Source organism: Protopterus annectens, chromosome 2.part2, assembly GCF_019279795.1.
Source record: "Protopterus annectens isolate FY-2018-M chromosome 2.part2, PAN1.0, whole genome shotgun sequence".
Classification (NCBI taxonomy): domain Eukaryota; kingdom Metazoa; phylum Chordata; order Ceratodontiformes; family Protopteridae; genus Protopterus; species Protopterus annectens.
In genome coordinates this window covers 90,572,615-90,591,346 of record NC_056730.1, presented here as the reverse complement: position 1 = coordinate 90,591,346, position 18,732 = coordinate 90,572,615, and the positions used below count along the sequence as shown (strand labels likewise).

Here is an 18,732-nt window from a genome sequence, read left to right as displayed (position 1 = left end):
TTCCATCTCTTCCAACTTTCTGGATTAAAAGTCCAAATCTGCACTAGTTTCACACCTTTCCTGTAACTAATCTAGTCCAGATACAGATTTGCTGTATCCAGTACTGTTTGTAAGCATCTGAGTGGTGCCAAAGTCTGCTCTTCAATTTTTTACTTAGATCTGCTAGTTCTCTCCTCTCCTACACTTTTACTAGCTTATTAGTTTAGCACTTTACCAGAATTCTTGTAGCAATTATTGTAGCACACAAAAGTGCTACCAGCACTAAACGTTGTACAAGTAAACAGCTCCAGTATTTATTAATGCCCACTCATCCAGGAATGTCTAAAGGTCAGTTCCCTGTGCTTTCTCCTATTTATCTGGTGAACTGGGGCATCCTGAGGCAATGTAGCAACTGCCTCATGTACACTGACAACCTTCTCCTCTTACTTTCCAACACTCAGACTTGTGAGAGGCGCACTCTCCAGCCAAGACCGGAATAGCTAGTCAAGAGGAGAAGGTCAACACAGAACATGGAACACATAGCCCTCCAAAACACACACCAGCACTGTCTTCACATTAAAAACACAAACCACACACCCACCGTCATGGAGGCTCTCAATAAAAATCTACACAAACAGCAGAGACCTCCAAGGCAGAAATGCACCCAACCACCAAAACACAACACTAATGATGAGACACATAACTTTCCTAAACAGTGTGCTACTCAACCAAAGCCCCTAAGGCAAAACAGCATGCCCAACACAATAGTCATACATTACTTTATTGTGAGGCACATTGATGTCCCACTCACTAGGTTGAATAAGGAGAAAGTAACAGTCAGCTGCCTGTCAGGTGCCAGGATCCACCACATAATGCACACACTCAGGTGCCTCAACAGCAGGTACAAATATGACTCTGCCATTGTACATGTGGGTGTGAATGACCTGAGACATACCTCCCTGGACTACATGAAAACAGACATGGAGGAGCTCTTGGAGCCCAGGCGGGTATGACCCTAGCCCCTTGCAGCATCCTACAATTACATAGAATGATACCACAGTACAAGCAGCAAATGATTGATTTTAACAATTGTCTAAGTTTTTGGTGTCATTCTAAGGGGATCCAGTATCTGTCTGGCTGGGATGACATGATTGACAGACCTCGATGCTTTGCCAGAGATGGCCTGCATCTGTCACCCTTGGGCTTCCGGATACCGGCCAAGGCACTTTCCACCCCTATAGTGCCTTTTTTAGGCAGTGGTCCAAAGACCAAATAACCACCATAACAGCTACAAACAAATGCAATTTGAGAGTCATGCTGCTCAACGCTAGAAGTCTAAATCTCAAAATGCACTCCCTCGAAGCACTCCTTAAAATGGAGAACATCGGCATTTGTGCTGTAAAGGAGACCTGGTTCAAGTTAGCAGAAAGCACTCCTGCACTACCAGGCTATAACTCATTCCACTCCTTTCGGCCCCAGAACTTGAACCGGAGCACCAAAGCCGGTGGTGTTTCCATATTCATAAAGGGTGCGCACACCTCCAGACTGGTAGCCCAACATAACGCATCTGAGATACTTCAGGTGCAGCAAACACTGGGTAAGACAGCGATTCGGGTCGTAGCCTGCTATAGGTCCCCAACCATGACCCAAGACAGCACCCTGGAGAATATTAGGGTCCAACCTAACACTCTCATACTGGGTGACTTCAACTACCCCTCCATTAACTGGGAAAACTACTCATGTACCAATACACTTGCCCAACGTTTCCTGGAATTCATTAATTCCAATGCTCTGGACCAGCTCGTTCTTACCCCCACTAGAGGTAGCAACATCCTTGACCTGGTCATTACTAACATGGGTGACCATTGCTCTATACCAATAGTCAACTCCTCCCTGGTTAGATCCTACCACAAACTAATCACCTTGGAAATCCACACCCCCCCATCCCCCCACAAAGGTAACCACCATGACAAACTTCTCCAAAGATAACGTTGGGCTCCTAAAAACAGAGGCGGCTAACTTCATGGCACCCATGTAAATGGAGAATAGTTGCAAGACCACTGAATCATACACCAATGCACTGTATGAACACGTACACAAATGCATTGATCTCACCATAACCAATGCTAAGATGCTCTCCTCAAAAAAAAGGAAGCCAATCTGGTGGTCCCCTGCCATAAACAAACTCTCCAACAGAAGGAGGAAACTGATGTGGAATAAGGTGAAGTCCCAAGAATGGAAAAACTCCCTTATCAGCCTCAACAAAAGGTTGAGATCCCTCATCAAATCCTCTAAAGCTAGCTATGAAAATAGAATTGCAGCAGACAGTAAAGAGAACTACAAGGCCTTCTATAGTTATGTAAAGAATCTCCACGGCAATACCAAGATTTGCTCTGAGCTACTCCACAATGGTACCTCCTATACCAAGCCAACCGATATTGCCAATTTACAGGCTGACAGATTCAGTGCTAACTTTACCCCCCCCCCCAAAGGACTAATCACAGTACTAGTAAATTGTCAGGCACCCAGACTTACTGCTGCACAGGTTAAAACAGCACTGTTCAAGGCCAAGAATACAGCTTCTATGGGACCTGACAATATCCCTGGCTGTGTTCTACATAAACTACAGAGTGAACTGGCACCTCACTTGTGTGTCCTGTTCAATCACAGCCTCACCTCAGGCTTTGTCCCTACCGAATGGCACACTGCTACAGTCATCCCTCTCCACAAAGGAGGTTCGACTACAGACCCTGGGAATTATCGACCAATTAGCCTGACAAGTCTGATATGCAAAGCTATGGAACGCATCATCATGGACCTAATAAGCAAGGATATAGGGAATCTCCAAACTCCTGATTCCACACAGTTTGGTTTTGTGAAGGGTAGATCATGCCTGCTCAACTTGGTCAACTTCTTTGAGTCAGCCACCAGAGCTGTGAATGAAGGCAAGGTTGTTCATACAGCCTACCTTGATCTGGCCAAGGCCTTTGATACCATTCTCCACTCAGGAATCATAGAAAAACTCACTAAGCTAGGTATCAACCCCTATATCACTAGCTGGGTTGCAAACTGGCTCACAGATAGAACCCACAGTGTGAGAGCAGCTGGCTCCAAGTCAAACTCCTGACCAGTCATGAGTGGAGTCCCACAGGGTTCAGTCCTGGGTCCTCTCCTGGTGGTATCTACTTCTCTGAAGTCCAGGCCAACACAAAGGGACTTTGGCTGACAAAGTTCGCAGACGATTGCAAGTTGGGAGCTATTATTAACTCCCCAAGTGATGTTGACATCCTTACATAAAGGCCTCAATGACACCAGTGACTGGTGTTAGAACCATGGCCTTAAACTCAATGCCAAAAAAATGTGTCATCATCCCCCTTGGGAAAAAACTGGTTCCCTTGAATTACCACATTGATGATAGTCCACTGATCACAGAAGGCATTATAAGAGATCTGGGAACACAGGTTAACAGCAACCTCTCTTTTGACCACCACATTGCCACTGTGGTCAGAAAGTTCTTCTATGTGGCACATATTATTAGTAGGGGTTTTGCATCCAGGAAGAAAGAGGTCATTGTCTCCCTCTACTCTTCCCTATTAGGCCAATCATTGTGTACAATGCCCCATTTGGCATGTACCTCGATAGACACCTGCTACAACTGGAGAGGCTGCAAAAGTACCTCACAAAGAGGATCCTAGGCCTTAAACACTTGTCCTATATGGACAGACTCAAAAAACTCCATCTGTTATCTGTCTCATATCATCTACTTAGAGGCGATCTCTGCTTGACTTACAAAGCCATGTCTGACCCAGCTCTGTTAGAAATGCTACATCTAAAGAAATCACAATCCCTCTGCACCACATGCTCCGGAGACCTCAACCTCATTACTACAATCAACAGAACATGCTGGAGGGACAGGTTCATAATCCAGAGACTACCCATTCTATGGAATAGACTTCCCATACATGTCAAAGCAGAGCACCTCACTGGCCCTCTTCAAGAGAAATCTTGATGGGTGGATGGGAAATAGAAAATTCACCACAGGGATCACTTCAGTGGCTCTTCTCAACAGAGGCACTAGGAACTATGGTCAGGTAGCACGATGCCAGGGTAATCCTATGGGCTAGGCTTGTAAAGGCTCCAGGGCCTTAGCCTAGTACATCTATGAACCTATGAACCTTAACAGCTCCATTCAATTTCACCCACCACAGAGGTTTTGTACCAAGCAAATAGAGAACAGCTACAATGTTCCCTGCATAAGGGTGGACCTTCCACAGAGCCAGGCAATTACAAATCTGACTAGCCTCATATGCAAAGCCATAGAAAGACTTACCATGGAACTAATCAATCTGGTCATAGGGAAGCTGCAAACAATGGGCCTATCTCAGTTTGGATTCATCAACAAAAGGTCTTGCTTACTCATCCTGGTGGATTGTTTTGAAAAGGCAATCATAGCAGTAGATAAAGGCAAAATGGTACATATCACATACCTCGACCTGGCCAAAGATTTTGCCACATGTTCCCAATCAGACATAGTAGAAAAGCTAAATAAACTGGGAATAAACCCGTATGTTTCCCATTGGATTGCCAGTTGGATCACAGATCATATGAAGATTATCAAAATAGGAGAAGTTACCTCCACAAAGAGACCAGTCACCAGTGGAGTCCCCCAGGGTTCTCAACTGGGACCTTAACACTTTGGCATCTATTTTTCTGAAGTAAAAGCCAATAGCAAAATGCTCTGGCTGATTATGTCTGCAGATGACTACAAGCTAGGAGCAGTCATTGAATCCCCAAATGACTTAGCCATCCTGCAGGAAGCTTTGTCCCAAATAAATAATGGTGCCAAAATCATGGACTCAGACTAAATGCCAAAGATGCATTACAGTATACTTTGAGAAATGACTTACTCCAGAGAACAACACATTGACAATATGCCCCTAAGAGTTGACCAGTTGTTCAGGATTTGGGACCTTATTTATTTATTTATTCATTTATTTATTTATTTATTTATTTTACATTTGTTTACTGGGGAGGTCCGACTCGACAGCCTGGGGAGAAATGCTCCAGAACAATTGTCAACATACTGTACGTAAGATATTTACATGAACATTATAAACAAAGATATTGTATCTAGATCTAGGGATGTCATTGATCCCCTTTATTTGCCCTCATTAGGCCAGTCATTGAACATAATGCCCTCTTTGGCACTTATTGTCCAGACACATGCAACCACTGGATACCTTACTAAAATGAATCAAGGCTTAAACAGCATGTGCTACAGGGACCAACTCAAAGCCCTGTCACTATAATTGGTATCCTACAGACTGCTAAGTGGTGACCTGTGTTGGTATGCAAGGCATTCTCTGATCCATTATTGATGGATTTACTGCACATCAGCAAGTCAAATGACATCAGAAATACATGATCTAGATATCTAAACATGTTCTGCAACATCAACAAAACAATTTAGAGAGACAGACATATCTCGCAGTGAATACTGCTGCTCTGAAACAGAGTCCCCATTCACATAAAACAATTTTTATCCCTGTCCATATTCAAGTACAACTTAGGTCTGTGAAAGGGAAACAGAATGTACCCCAGGACTGCCCCCTGTACTACTAATGGACAGATGCAGCTCCTAAATGCTTTTCCCTTGCATGGGTCCCCTCAAATTATCTATCGTATGATCTCAGTTATTCTCATTAGAGGTAATGTATACTTATTGACTATGGGATGGGTAAGACCAATCTATAACCGAATGGGATAGGTTATTTTGGACACAGAATGGGAATTTGGCTAGGCTTAAAATGAGCTGCTATCAGCCTAGGAGCATGTGGGGACAAAGTTATTGCCTTCCCTCTGAAGTAGCTGTGTCATTGGTCATGATCACACATACATTTGGTCCATGGTTATGACCCAACATATGTACAAGACCATCATGAAGGAACAGACAAGTACCAGTACAGCCATTTTTGAGTTAGTATGGATAATGCATGCTGTGTGGGATGACTTACAGGACTGTATTTCCCTCATGTGTAACAGCTTTTTATAGGCTCAGTCTCATGCTAGCACATGCCATGTCCTCACATGCTCACATGCCATGCATCAGGCACCCTCCATGAAGCTATAACATCACTATCTCCTGAATGATGGATTAGATCATGGTCACACAGTGCAAGCACTTCTGCAGACATGTTGTTGTGGAGGTGACTACAGCCAGGACAGGATGTCCCCAACATCATGCTAATCATGACAGTGGGATGTCTGGGATTGCACATCGTGCATGATTGTACAGCATGCCAGGGCCATGATGCAACCCATCCAATTCCAAGTAGAAAAGGCTATCATGAGCAAGTACACACACAAGATGCCCAACCCTCTATAATGCATGCTCTGGACATGTCTACTAGATCAAACCACAGTTGTGCAACTACTGCTGATGTTATGTCCCAGCACACACACACACACACATGCACACACACACACACATGCACACACACACACACACACACACACACACACACACACACACACACAAAAAAAAAAACCCTAGTACTTCATACACAAAGACATCCAGTGGCATTGGGCCTTCAGAAAAACTTCTGTATTAATCTACTCCACCCTCCAAAACCAGTCCTTACACATGGTGACTTCTTAGTTTTCTTTATCTTTAGCACTCACACATTTCTCTATGAAAGACGTGTGTTCCCTTACCTACCAGTGCTGCTGATGATGATAACTATGCCCTGCACTTTGTATTTTGTAGTTTGGGTACATGGGTTATCTATGTTTGATGCATAGTGTGACCAGTCTGTGTATGGGTAAGCACAGCCTGGCAATGGGTTTGTATGGTCCACTTTTATGTAGCACATATGCTGTGCTATGGGCCAACATTGTGTGCAAGATGTTGCCTGTTTGCCACTGCCACTGCCACAACATAATCTTCCCACTTCCATTCAACATATTCATCCCCTGCTGCTGGCTCATCCACTGAGTACTTATGTGGCTTAGTCTGGGTGTTCTTTCTGCACATGCCTCCCTCACTGTAACTGCTTCCTAACTATATGTAACATTGGACATACTTAAATCATTTTAGCAAATGCAGCAGGGTCTTACCATGGGGCACCACCTGGTGCATACAGACTGTGAAAGTGAGCCTTCTGCAGCCTACATACGCATACAACAATGACTCAGGATTGCTATAGGGCACAGTTGTATTCCTTATCTTTTTTGTTCTGTAGATTTCTCATTAGCCAGGGCTTCATGGCATACCCAGCATAACCAATAAGATACCCCAGCTGTGGTCCATCACAGCAACAATAGCTTCTTACATATAAGTATTAGCTAGTGCTGTGGCAACTTTTAACACATTTCCATCGTTCAGTAGCACCATCATGAGGATTTAGCTGTCTTCAGCTAATGAGGTCTTTGAGCATCATTTCTTGCTCTTTATACATTTCTGAATTGCTCCAGTATCTTGGTTTACCTTGAATACATAACCGTTATTCATCATCTTAGTAAGGTGACTCATTACTGTCTGTTTATTCGAATGTTAGCATATACCATGGCCATTTTGGGTGCTCAGCATCCACTACTTGTACAATGTGTGTCTCTGAATTGCACACCCCCTGTGCCTGAACACACATTGGGCAAACCTGCTTACCACAATGCAGCTAAGGTTTCTGAATCCTAGGGAATGTTTATAAAACATGAACATTACATACAAAATCTGAATAATAAAATAAAAACCATTACATGGGAACAGTGAAACAGAATTAAAATAAAGCAGTGTATATATAATGTCAGTTACATAAGTATAAGATAAATTATAGGCCTGGGTATTCATAGAAATAATGCACCAGTGTGTACAGTAAAGTCGCTTATGTGAACTAATTGGGACCTAGGGTAGCTTTGATAATCAAACCGGTCAAATAATCAAACATATAATTGAACCTCATAAAAAACTTGTAAAAGCTCAAAAAACATAGACAGTGAATGGGCATAACTTTTACATATTCAGACTTTACAATGTTTCCTACCAAAAACATTAGAAAGCTGAGTTCGGATAACTGATGTTTCAGATAATCGACTCTCTACTGTACATCCATCTTGTGTGGTATGTCTTGTACACTGACACCACTACAGGAATTCATGAACATGTAGCTCCATAGTAAGGTAAAACATACTTTACTGAGGTGCCTGTCACTGCTGCTTTGTTGTCCACTACCTGGTCTACAAGCTATTTGTAAAAAATAAACTCAGTTCTGAGATGTGATGGTGGACATTACTATATTATGGCAATGAGGGGATCCAATGTTGATCAAACTCCTATTGGAAGCGGCTCACCAACATTGTTGGAAGTGGGAGGAACAAGTTTAGGTGTGACAGCGGGTGTACTTGCATCACAGATGTCATTATTTTCTGTTTTTTTTGTTATAGTAGAACAGAGTTTACACAGATGCAGACACACACACATATATATGTGTGTGTGTGTGTGTGTGTATATATATATATATATATATATATATATATATATATATATATATATATATATATATACATACACACATAGATATATATGCATATATGTATAAATATATATCTTTTATTTTATTTCAGCAGTGCTAATACATTGCTGAACTCTGACAGATGGGTGAAGGGAAGATCGGCACTTCTAGGTCAGCACAATCAGATGGTATGCAATTGGGTTCCCTTGGTTTACCCCATTGGGACCAGCTGGTACTCCAAAAATATTTCTTTGTGAATGGCATATATGTAAGGGGTGATTTACATACATTCTCCTTACTTAGAACACAATATCTGCACAATGCGAGAGACAATGCGCAGTGTACAATGTATTAACTACCGTATTCTGGGCTATTTGTATGAATTAGAATAAAGGTTAAGACTGCTCCATGGTACATAATATTTATGAACAATGCCCAAAGTAATGTTGTAGCTCAGGTGGGGCAAAGGGGTCAGCACCGTCAGGCACAAAGTGTTAGGGGGCACATCTGGCAGATTTTGATCAGTGTTTAGTACATAACCAGAATTTAGAAATGAGTGCATCTATTGCATCTGTGGTCAGAAGTGAAGTGGTTTATGTCTTTAGTGTCTTTGGTGCATTACTGGCATTCAGACGCTGGTTGCATTTGTGGTCAGAACTGAAGATCTTTTTGCTTTCAGCACTGGGCACAAGAATAGTTGGCTACTCCTCTGGCCAGAGTGTGTGCAGAAGCAATTAGAAAACTGAAGATAGTGCATAAAAATTCAAAATAATGGATGAACAGGCAATAGAAAAATAGATTACTGTGTAATTTTATGTCATTGGATGTGTAATGTAGTAGTGTGCAACTGAAAACAAGATAATTTGTGAGAAGTAGCAAACGTACTTTGCAGAAAAATAAGTAGCTGGGAAATGAAGGGAATATATTAATAAGAAAAAAGCTGAAGGAAACAAAAAAATTACAAAGATTGTCTTATCTACAGAAAATGAGTATAGGCTGGCTAGGAAATGAGAGAATTTATTAAAAAATTTTGTTGGAAGCAAATAAGATAAACTCAGTAAGACAGAAATAGAAAAGCAGAAGAAAATAACATACATATACAGAGATTAACTTAAATATACAAACTGACTGTAGACCAGTTAGGAAATCTGAAAGATTAAGGCCGGGATTCAGAAACATCTGGCTGTAAGTGATAAGACTGTGGCATAAATGGGTTGTTAGCACAATCACAGAAAACAGTGATTTAGTGACACATTAGATGCATTCAGAAAGACCTCTTTATCAGATAATTTGCATGTCTGTGAATTACTTGGTGATTACTGAAAATGTCAACAGACCAATTTAAAGGCCCCTTACTGTAATCAATTCCAGGGGCTGATCCATCATGTCTGAACAAGCACCCCCCCCCCACACACACACACACTGACACAATGTCATACCTCTTACCTGCCCCTGAATTAAAAGAACATTCCCAGTGTTGCCACTTATTTTTCCCAGTCACTTGTAAAGCACAAATTATTACAGCCTGCAACACCAGACATAAGTTTCATTCTTCTTATTGTTCAGAAAATGCTTCTGGATGTAAGACGGTAGGCCCATTACCTTTTTAACTGGATTAGAGTACTAATTAGAAATACTCCCTAGTGCCATCTAGTCTCCCCCCTTAGCTTTGTCTGCAAGTCTTCAGCAGAGCACAATTACAGGCAGCTAATAATGCCAGACATTAGTGTGTCTTACTTCATTGTATTTCCTGCCTCCTGCTCCACAGTCTGTGTTCTATTTACTGTGTAAGTAGATTGTTGTATTAGTCAAGATCATACCTGGTGTCTAGTGTTCCTTCCATACATTGTTCATGCTGCACAACCTGCTTTTTCTGTGAACGTTTGAAGTGACATATTGATATATTTAATACTCCATGGTGTCTAGAATCTCCCTCATAGTATTTCAGCATTTGCTGTTTAGTCAAGGAAGTTTAGGTATAGCAGCCCTCCACCCACACAGTCACTATACATTGGCTACCCCCCACCCAATCACACTCATGGACACACTCACCCATACATATACAGACAGAGACAGAAACACACTCATCAACTTTACCTATCCCCATACTAACTACCCCACTACTACAACCACCTAGACACACACACACACACACACACACACACACACACACACACACACACACACACACACATACACAGCCACACTAATACACACAGAATCCCCCACACACTACCTATTTGCTAAACTCACTGTTACGTACACTAATATGAGATCGACCATTAAAAGTAACATGGAAATTAGAGCTTTTGGCCAAGTTAATTATTACAGCTGGTTGTAAGGATTTATGCAGTCGACAAGTTCTGTAAATCACTTGGCTGTGTAAAGCACTTACAACAGGCATTTCTGCACGGAGTACATATGGCTAATTACCATATACTGTGAATGAATCATTAGCATTTGTGACAGGCCAGATAGACAGCCCACCAGAGTATTGCACCGCAGGATGTCTGACTAAAAATCAGAAACTGTTACCACTAGTGGTAAAAAGAGGGTTTACCTTTTGTGGTAACATTTCTGAATCCTAGACTTTGCTTGCAAATTGTGTCATGATTAAATAAGATAAAATGAGTGGGGTGAGATATGCAGAGGGTGTAATGAAGAAAGATGAAGTTAGGTTATGGCACGTTTTGGGCACATTACTGTGTTTGTGAGATAGCTTTTGCAAGCTTTTTTAGAAAATGACATGCTCCTCTATTAACCTTAAGTGCAGTGGTATGGACCTGCAGTCTTCTGAAAGGAAGGCAGCAGGTATCCTGTCACTGAGTTTGCTGAGAGTTATTTGCACATTTAAGAGTCTTTGGTTAACGGTTTTAAGTGCCCTATTGACAGTGTACCATGCTGCAACTGTATTATAGATTAGGCAGTTGTTTTTGTAAAGAGTGAATATAAAGTGCATGAGTTTGATTATGTTATTGAAGGATTTCCATTTTCATTTATTAAGTATGTTGCATGTATAAGAGTTGCTATTTGGGCGAGCAAGAATCTTGGGCACTTTATAGTATGAGGACTTTAGCTTTTGGAATGATATAGCATATTTTCCTATTAATCTTGATTTTTTCACAAAAGCATGCCTATTTACATGCATGTTAAAAAGATGTATTACTGTTAAGATATTCTGACAATTCCTTCAGTTCAAGAAAAAGAAATCATTTTACTTATGCTTGGGATATGCACTTTTCATCACAGGACGTTGAGACAATCAGAAATTATTCTGTTACAAAAAAGAAATGCATAATAAGGGCCTTGAACAACAATTACTGTCCGTTCCACATGCATGCATAGATCTGTACAGCTGAGTCATATCTTCTACAACACCACAAATGTACTGCTCTAATTCCAACTTTTCTCCTTAGTTAAATGTGAATGTGTGTGTGTGTGTGTGTGTGTGTGTGTGTGCACACCTGTGTGCACGCATATGTGTTTGTGTGTTTAGGTGCAGGAAAGATTGAAGAAGGGTACTTTCTTTTTTAGCTGGATTCGAAAGGTATAGGATGGGAACCACTACCATAATTATTTACACACATTTTGCATGTTGAAGTGGTCATTTTCCATACTTTTCTGGTGCTCAAAAATGAATATTAGCTACTTCATAACTAAATATTTTTCTTATTATCATACCACTCTGTTTTGGGCAATGTTTAATGGCTCTACCATTACCTGATCCTAGTCAGGTTATATTAATTTGCCCATCTATGTTGTGCATTTTCACATAATACTTATAAAAACCCTGTGTCGTACTTCACATGCGTACAGTGTGGGGCTTGAGGAGCAGGCTGGTGCTACAAGCCCACAACCCCAAATAATTATAAACTTTCTCTTTGTACTGAAAAATTTTGATCAAGAAGATTGAGACATAAGGTTTGAGGACATTAAAGATGTAGCCAAACATTCAATCATCAGACGCTTGAGCAGTGCAGAAAGGTAGAGTCAATTGGTTGCCTCAGTCAAATGACAGTATTACAACACAGTTTTGGACGGTTTTAGAAGAGGATTAAAAAAACGTTACTTTTTGCCAAAATCTGATAAATAATGTGGAAAAGTCAGAAGGTTTATTATGTTTTGGAATATACATGAAACAAAATTCAGCCACACACACATAACACACCACATTAAATGTCTATTAAAACATAATGACAAGCTTTTGAGCAATTGCTGAGTCTGCTCTTTAAGCCATAACTTTTAAATAAATAAATCCTAGCATAAATAAAAGGACACCTTGTGTAACAGATTAATGAATTAATCAACCAATCATTCTCACAGAATAATTCAAATCTGAGATTAAGAAAGCCTTATTGCAATGCAGAAGCCTTAACCAGGAAGGTTTCTGCATCACAGTGCGCCTTAGTAATTCAGAGGTCACTCTCCTGCTATTTTTATTCCCTAGAGATGTCCATAAGATAGCAGTCTTGCTGTTGAAGCCTCATGCAAATATTTCAGTCCAGGGGAATGGATAATGCAGACTAGTCATTTATTTATTTATTGTTTTTTTATTTGTTGACCTTTGTTTACTGGGTTACTCCCACTTGGCTAATGGCCTCTTTATAGGAGAGATCTGAGATGATTTTTACACCATAAGGACAAATTTGCCAGGGCACTAGGCAGCTTTCCCTACTCTTACAGATACGAGCCATGGGCTGTTTCACAACTGCTTATACTACCGACAACTGCAGCAGACAATGACACACTAAGAAGTGCAATACCCCCTTATTCTGCACTGCAGTGTCAGTCTGAAAACTGACCCCAACTTCCTGGTCCAGGAATAGAGATTACAGTCTTCTGTACCAAACGTGAGTGTGCTACCTGAGAATGTAGTCAGGCAGTCTCCACTGGAAAGGATGGTGACAGGGGATTAATATACAGTAAAGCAGTTCAGAGAATTGCTCTACAAAGTTAATTTACCTAATGAGGAAAATTAATGTCTTTTAACAGTGCTCACCTATTCACTCAAACAGGACTGGGTCAGGCTTGTACCTGGACAACAGGTAAATATTGTGGAAAAGTGGATGTGTAATCTGTGCTTTTTTAATTTCTCCAAGTCTTTTGGGTTTCGAATAACATGATGGGAATGGACCCCATTCCTAAATCAAAGTACGATTAAAGTTCATGAAATTAGTATTGTTTCACTCTTTGAAATCAACCTAAAGGGCTCTTCGCAGCACCTGCAATGTGCCCAGTAATGACTCCTTCTGCAATTCGTATGGTGTTACATGAACTAGTAACATATCTAAATACAATTGTAAATTCTTTTTTATAAGACCCATTGCTCCTTCTACTATTGGAACTGTCTGGGTATCTTTCTTCCACATGGCTCTTATTTCTGCCTGCAGATCCAGGTATTTTATGACTTTGTGTCTCTCTATACACAAGACACTGTAGTCACTGGGTATGGTGATTTCAATGATCAATGCTACTTTTGTCTTCTTTTCTTGATCCACTATATCTAGTTTTCTAGCATCTGTCTTTTGAACTGTTGGTATTGGGTGATCCCATGTGATATAAACTTCATAATTTTCTATGATTCTTTGTGACTCATGTTTCCAATGTTTTTCAGACACTACAATACCATAATGTTGGCACAATCTACAGTGTAACAGTCTCGACAGATTATTATGCCTTTCAGCATACAGTATCTCTGCCATTAGTGCATCACAACCAGCAACAAGGTGTGTGACTGTTTCCAGTTCGGTTTTACAAAACCTACACATGTCTGTTTCTCCCACATATTCAATGGACTTTGTAAACCAACGTGTACATAGCCCACTATCTTGGGCTGTCAATATTAACCTTTCATTTCTTGGTTTGAATTCACCTCTCCTTAACCATTCCTGCATTCGTTCTTGATCAACATGAGGCTCTTCCAGAAGTTTTCTATACTTGCAACTATATTTATGTTTTTTCCACATTTCCTGCTTTCTCATCTGGTCCTTCACCTTATATTCTTTCTTTTGTTTTTAGCACATTCAGTTGCTGCCTGGTTTTTATCTACTTCTGGTTTGATTTCCATTCCTGCTTAACGTCAATATGCTTCTGCAAAATTAAACAGAGATGTCATGTTAGATTTATTTTCCTCATGTTTCAAAACTTTCACTACATTTGGATCTTGTGAGGTCAGTAGATATGTGTGGAGTCCCACGATTGCAAATCTATACATGTAATCAATTTCAAGGAGGCCCATCCTTTCTTTGGAATGGAGAATATATAATCTTGGTATACACTGATTTTTATAAATCATTTGGTGAACATGAAGCATCCTTCTTGTTTTAATAACCAGTCTATCCAACACTATTTGGGGCCAGTCAGTCACTCCACAACTATAAGTTAGGACAGGAAGAGCAAATTGATTTATAGTTTGGATCTTGTTCCTAGATGTCAGTGCTGTTTTCAGGATTAATTTAAGTCTTCTAAAGTACTCCTTACTGAGTGTTATTCGCATTTGTTCATGTTTTATTGCTGATCCTTCATCAATTCCCAAGTATTTATACACTCCCTCTTGCTCAAGTTCTTTGATATCACATTCTTGTCCCAAACTGATGTTTTCCTGGTGCTACAGTTTTCCTTTTTTAAAGGTTGCTTTTGCACATTTATCAAGACTAAATGACATTCTGATAGCATCTGAAAAAGTTTTGACAACCTGCAGCTGTGCTTTCAGTTCCTCATCTGATGAGCTATACAGTTTTAAATCAACAAAGAGAAGATGAGAAGTCATTAGACTTTGTTGTTTTCTAGGAGCCAAATTGTAGCCACGAACTAAGTTGTTAAGTAAACAGCTTACTGGATTAATGGCAAGGCAGAATAGCAACGGTGACAAAGAGTCACACTGGAATAGTCCCCTTTGAACTTTTACTCCTGGGATAATAATCTATCCTTTATCATGGCATAATTGCAAAGTGGTCTGCCACTGTTTCATGGTTACTGTAATGTAGTCAGTGTAGGGTCTATCTTATACATTTTTAAGCACACTTTTATCCATGAATGTGGGATACTATCAAATGCTTTTTTGTAGTCAGTTCATGCCATACATAGATTCTTCCCCTTCTTTCAGTTCTCCACTATATTTTTGTTTAACAACAAATGTACTATGTTCCATATGACTTTCTTTTATCACCCTTTGTTCTACTGACATAATTGAGTTTTCCTCTAAATGACTATAAACTCTGTCGGCGTCAATTCCCATGTATAGTTTATACATCGTCGGAAGACAAGTTATTGGTGTATAATTTTTAGGGTAGCTTGCAGATTCACTCTTAAGAGTATTGTTTTTCCTGTTGTTAACCAGTGCGGTGTGTGTTCACAGTGCGCGTATAAATAGTTCTTACTCATGGCTAAATCCTTGTGCAAAGAAGTTAATACTTTAAGCCAAAAGTTAGGTACTGCATCCGGGCCTGAGATTTTCCAGTTAGAGGCTTTTCTCAACTTTGTTTCAATCTCTCTGGCTGTTATTTCATCCCATTTCATATTCTGTACCTTTAAACTTTTTTATTCTTTCTTTTACTTCTTCTATCCATTTAGCATCTTTGTTATGTTCCGCAGGATCTTCATAGATACTTCTCCAAAATGTATCTGCTTCCTCTTTTTTTGGCGGTCTTTCAATTCCTTTTACCTTATTTCCTAATTCTCTATAAAACTTTTTGGGTCATCAATAAATTGCTTATTTTGTGCTTTTTCCTTATATTTATCTTCATATCTTCTAAGTCTTTCCACCTATTTTGAAATTTTTAGTTTGTTATCTCCAATAGTGCATAATAGATCCTAGTCTGTTCTAATACTGTGCATTGCTTTTATCACATCTATTTTTCTTACTATTTTTGTTGATCTATTCCCTCTTCTATAATCTTCTAACAATGACATTTCTTGTCTTAGCTGCTTTATAGTTTTCTCTATTCTATATTTCCATGATGGTATTAGCTTTCACCCCCTTTTCCCTCGCTACCCTGTATTCCTGTGGTAGAACTTTATCAGTTATTAATTTAGCAGCACAGTAATATATTCTGTTTACTTCTGTTATATCGCATGGGTCTCTATGGACAGTTCTAATTACTATGTTCATTTGTTTTATCAAGCTTCTGACTTTTGGGGTTTTATTAACCTTCTGCAGTCTATTTCTCTCATTGATCTTTATATATCTATCTTTGTCTATTAAATCAAGCAATTCTTCTCTTAACTCCTTTTCTTCCATACTGAGGTCACATCCCTTGTTTTCCATATCCTGCGGTCATTCTATAGAAGATTCTATAGCATCTTCCTGTGGCACATTCTCTTCAATTTCATCTTGTGTCATCTGTTGTTCTGTCATATAGGAACTCACTGGCCTATCAACCCTCAACATTTGACTGCATCAGAGTTTCCACAGTTTCCTCTTCCTTTCCTTGCTGTCTAGCTTCAAGTGAACGTTTATACTTGTTTCCTGTGGAAGGCTGCAAAATATCTTGATATGGCACCTGACCAATTGCTTCCTGTTCCACTGGTTTCCCCTTAATTTGGCTATCCATTGCTCTGTCCTGTTGTGGCGCTTTCTGCTTTTGATTTTCTACACTGAATCTTTCTCTTTGCAGCTGTTCCATTCCCTCAATTTCTATTTCTTCATTACTAATCTCTTTTACTACCTTTCCTCTTAATCTTCCTATTTTTTGTATTGTAAAGTAAAGTTTTCCAAATCCGGATTCCTTTGCCTATATTTAATCTGTGCATGTGTGTGTGTGTGGACATGTGTATCTATGTTTGCTGAAGTATGAATGTGGTAAGGATGCATTTATGTCTGCGTGTGTGTGTGTGTGTGTGTGTGTGTGTGTGTGTGTGTGTGTGTCTGGTAACTTGCATGCATGTATGAGTGAGTGTTTCTGTGACTGTGACCTAGTGTGTAGAAGCTTGTTTTTCAATGTGTGGATGTGTGTCCATGAGTAGGAAGTGTGTTTGTGTGTGTGTGTGTGTTTGTGTGTGCACGTGCATGCATATGTGGGCGGGTTCATGGTTTCCAGATGTGTGCACACTTTCTGGAGTACCTATACTACTGTGATATGTGGGCAGAACACTAGTATGGACGACTCTGTTAGGGCAGTATTCATTTCACAGATATGGTAATGAACCCCAAAGAATGTGTTTCTCTGTGTGGTTTTACAAAGTCTTTTAATGGACCCCCCCCCCTCTGTCTCTCTTAATGCAGGCAGAAAGTAGGTTTCTGGATCCAGCCTATGATATTTTAGAAATGTTTTCACTTGATTTTCTTAATAGATTTGTTTTTCTTTAAGGGTTTATGTGAAAAGGCACTTCTAAATCTCTTTAACATTATAAGAATTGATATTAAGCTGTCATTTAGCTTTCACTAACAGCAGACCATTTGTGACATCACCCCCCTTACAGACTTACAATATGCTTACGACAATTCTAAAATCTGAATCCACTGTTGAGTCAAGTCTCAGAGCATTTGAAGAATGTATTCTGTATATTTTTGTTGCTAATATCCTTACTGGCGTACTGAGACTCTTGACTGTAAGTCCCATTGTTCTTACTAGCAGCACGTGTATGTGTATCACAAAAAAGGCATTGCATATGATAATGTGTCCTGCTCTATGTTCTGTTAGGAGCAGCAGATCAGGGAATACATTCAAGAAATGGGGAGGGAGATTACAGATGGTTCGTTGTTAATGAAAGCTAAATGGCAGTGAGAGATTGGTGCAAAGACATGGCTCTATTAAGAATGCCATGGTGAAATGTTTAATAATCTGTGAAAAAATATTGGTTTTGCTAATTAGATGTGTACAAATTTTGCATCATATACTCCCGTTATCAGTTTATCTGCCACCTTCAGTGCCTGTTTCATTGTGTTTTACAGTCTGGTTGTCAATAAGGGTAAACTGAGTGAAAATGACAAGACAGTTTGATGTACTATGGAAATGGTGGCAAATCTGTGGCGCAGAGAGATAAAGACCAGACTGTGGCTTTGATGATACTGATTTACATAGCATCTCATGCACTGGAATAGTGAAGAAGACACACTAATGAGTGTTTGCTGGTGATTCACCCATCTCAAGGGGAGGGTGGCAATCAACCCTCTGCTGCAGGGACCTCTTGAGGAGACTGGCTTTGGATGTAACAATGTTATGTGCTTGGTGTACACTAAGTATACATAACACTATTGCAGAATTTCAACACACATAGAGTAACGCACATGATATTACAGGGTCAG

At 40.0% G+C, this 18,732-nt stretch overlaps 1 protein-coding gene across 1 annotated transcript in view; it reads left to right on the top strand.

Moving 5' to 3' along the window:
* Positions 1-18,732, top strand: part of FUT9 (fucosyltransferase 9) — a 1,107,964-nt gene that overhangs the window by 361,825 nt on the left and 727,407 nt on the right. The gene's annotated exons all lie outside the window — the stretch shown is intronic.